Genomic DNA, 3,983 nt, shown 5'->3' with positions numbered 1-3,983 from the left:
CAGTGCATTCCACCATTAGACACCCCATTATGCATCTGTCTGAGAGTAGGAGGGGTCCAATACAGCAGCCTGAGGGCCTGGACTCTGCAGATCCATCAGTGACATCAGTCACATCCCATAAATAGAATTCATTCAAGAAAGAACTTATTCAAAAACTGCATACGCACCCCTCCAAAGCTGGTTTATAAATGAAGAGGAGGATGCTTGGTCATACCTGATGTCATTCAGGCTTACTCCAGGTTCTGTACTCAGGGGTCTGCTGGAGTTTAACAAATGCAAAAGCAAGTGCCATAACCTCTACACTGTCCTCCACCCATTTGCTTTTTTGTTTTTATTTTTACAAAAGAAAGTACTCTTACTTTCTTGGTGGGATTCTGGAGAATTATGGAACTGGATTTGGTAATGCTCTTGAATGGTGTAGTGTATTAATGGATGATTGTCTTTTTTCATATGGTACACCATCACCTACATAGAATGTTGAATTATTTTTGAAGAAAATAGGTGAGTGTGGGAAAAGAGGAGGAAAATATTGGAAGTTTCAACCCTTTTAAAAAGCTATCCAACAAGACGAAAGGCTGTCATGACTATGAAGATGTGAGAGCTTTCAGTTGTTGCTGCTGATATTATACAATGGGGTAGTCATTCTGGAAAGTAGTATGATGACTTCAAATAAAACTAAGCATACTAATAATATACAATCCAGCAATTGTACACCTGGGAATTAATCCAAGAGAAATGAACACATGTGTGCAAACAAAACCCGAAGACAATATCCGTACCAGATTTATTTGCAATAGCCTAAACCTGGAAATTATCTGAATATATTTCAAAATATGAGTGGTTGAACAAACCATTGTGTTTAATTATTGATACAAGCAAAAACCTGGATGGAACTCAAAAAACATCATGCCAAGTTAAAAAAAAAATAATTATCAGATGCCAGAAAGATAGTACAGGGGTTTAGGCTCTGCCTAATATGTAGCCAACCCAAATTTGACCCATGATATCTTCTATGGTTCACTGAGTACTGCCAGAAAACAGAGCCAAGAGTAAGCCTTGAGCACTGCTGTGTATACCCAAAAGTTAGAAAATAATAAGCCACATATTATATGAATCTGTTTATATTTAATACTCAAAATGGCAAAATTATAAAGCTGAAGAGCATGTTAGTGGTTACAAGAGGTGGTAGGTGGTGTGGAAGAATGTGGTAGGTATGACAATAAGCAAATGGGGTAGCATAAAAAAGATTTTCATGGTGATGGAATATTTTAATCTCAGTGTGGTCTCCAAATTTGTGTCTGTAGCAAAGTGGAATAGAATAGAACACACATGTCAATGTCACTGTCATAATTCTGACATTAACAGAAATTGCATGATGTTTGCATTGAGCTACTATATTTTTGCCACTTCATGGAGCCAATCATTAAAACCATTAAACCAAATTAAAAAAATTGGAGAAGGAGAGATAGAGGTAGTGTGCTTGCCTTGCATGTGGCCAACCTGGTTCAATCCCCAGCATTTCATGTGGTCCCCCGAGTCCTCTTAAGAGAAATTCCTGAGTGTAGAGCCAGGAGTAACCCCTGAGTATCACTGGGTGTGGTCCAACTTCCAACCCCAATAAAAGAAATTTAAATTTTTCAGAGGAAAAAAATAGTGAAAAAGTGAACTATAGCCCCACAAACTCAGAACACACATTGTTGTCTCTCTTGGTTTTCCCCAAATCACCCTTCTGTATAGGGTAAACTCCAAAATTCAGCATTGTCCCCTAAACCCTACCTCCATGGGTAATATATATATATATGTATATATATTTTGAGTCATCATATAAGAAGCTTTCACTCTTTCTGCCTGTCTGTCTTCAGTGTTTATGCAATGCTTACCTGGCTCCAGTTGAATGCCTTATCTTAAGCAAGCATCTCCCTAATCTTCTTAAGACAATCTGTTCATCAGTATTGTGAACAAGCACGGGGTTTCTTCCTTAACCTGTCATGTTGGAACTTTCCTCTGTCAAAGCTTGCCTTGATATTTTGTTGTTGTTGTTGTTGTTGTTGTTTATCACAGACACTGGTCATCAGACAGCAGGTTAAAAATATTTTCTGGCAAAAGCTGACCACCAAATTTTATCTTTTTCCTTTCCTTTTATTGTGATATTTTGGTTTTTTCCTGAACAGCTGGTAGTTTATTCTTTGTTTTTCTCTTCTCTTCCATTAAGTAGATTCTGAGCCAGGATCAATAGCATTCTCTAATTAGAACAGAAAATTCCAACTTTGCTAAATGGAAGAGTAGAGTTAACAGGACTCCAGAGTTTAACAGAGTTAAAGGACTCCATTGATCAGGGGCTTTTGACTTAGAGCTTGAATAAAAGATGCTTAGTAGAAAGAAATATATCTCATGCAGAGGAGGAAACTGGCAAGGAGGAAATTTTGGATGAGACATCTCTGCCATATTTCTCTTGATATTTTTTCAGAAGTTAACTGGGAGTGAAATTATTTTTAAAAAAAGAAAAACTGCTGCTTTGCCAATGGTCCAGCTTCATTACTTAACCACTGATCTCTGCAGAGTTGCCAAACCAACCATCCAGGTATGCCAGTATTTGGACTGACATCAACTGGGCTTTTGGAGTGAGTGCAGGCACCTTTCCTACCTTCTGTTACTTCTGGAAGTCCTGGCAGCTGAAACCACACCCCACAGAGGCCACAAGATCAACCACAGAGCATGAAATTTGTAGACCACAGAACCATGTGACAACTTCAGATTTTTTTTTTTTGAATACTGTCATCCCAGTAGGAACACACCAGTTTATATGTAAATGCGGGGGGCTGTAGAGATAGCACAGTGGTAGGGTGTTTGCCTTGCACACAGCCAATTCAGGACGGTGTTTCGAATCCCAGCATCCCATATGGTCCCCCATGCCTGCCAAGAGTGATTTCTGAGCGCAGAGCCAGGAGTATAACCCCTGAGTGCCACTGATGTAACCACCTCCCCCCAAAAGAGAAATATATGTAAATGTGGATTCAATATTAAAAACAAAACAAGTAATAGAAAGATCAACTAGCAACAAGAGCTCAGTAAGCCTCTGACAATAACTTAATGATCTCATTGCAAGATGAATTAATTTTCACAAATTTTCTTATTATAGTACTTTAAAAAAAAGTAATTTTATTACCATTTACCTGTAAACAAGTAATATAAAATATGTTATTGTGTGCCTGTTAAGGAGGTAGGCTTGGGAATGAGTAGGAATCTGGGGACAATGGTTAGGGAATTTTACATTGGTGGTGGCATTGATCTTGGAACAAATATATTACCAGCAACTATGTAATACATCTATTTAAAAAAAAAAAGGTAATTTATTTTTTTAAAAAAGAGCACTTAGGGGACCTGAAGCACAGGGGTTAAGGCATTTTCCTTGCACGTGGCAGACCCTGGTTTAATCTCCAGCACCACCACATAAAGTCCCTAAGCACACCAGGAGTGATCCCTGAGCACAGAGCCAAGAGTAAATCCTGAGCACCATTAGATATCACAAAACAAGCAATCAAAAAGAGCACTTAGAATGTAAAGCTTTTATTCTAAAAATGTCACTATTCTATCGTGTGTGTGTGTGTGTGTGTGTGTGTGGTGTGTGTGTGTGTGTGTGTGTGTGTGTGTGTGTGTGTGTGTGTGTTTCAGGGCCACATCTGCAATGCTCAGGGCTTACTCTCAGCTCTACGCTCAGGGATCATTCTTGGTGATGCTTGGGGATTAAGCACAAGTCAATCATATGCAAGATCTTTCCCACTGTAATATCTCCCTGGCCCCTCTAAATTCATTCTTGATCCTTCGGTTGGGTTATAGTTCCAGAAAGTTCTAGTGCAGGTACTAAGGTCTTTGCCTTGTATCTCACCAATTCCAGTTCAAATCTGAGCACCATATGTGATCTCCATAGCACCACCAGGGCTCTATTTCTAAGTACAGTTTTAAGAATAGCCCTTGAGCACTCT

This window comes from Suncus etruscus, chromosome 2 (assembly GCF_024139225.1).
Source record: "Suncus etruscus isolate mSunEtr1 chromosome 2, mSunEtr1.pri.cur, whole genome shotgun sequence".
Classification (NCBI taxonomy): Eukaryota; Metazoa; Chordata; class Mammalia; order Eulipotyphla; family Soricidae; genus Suncus; species Suncus etruscus.
Note: the sequence above shows the minus strand (reverse complement) of the source record.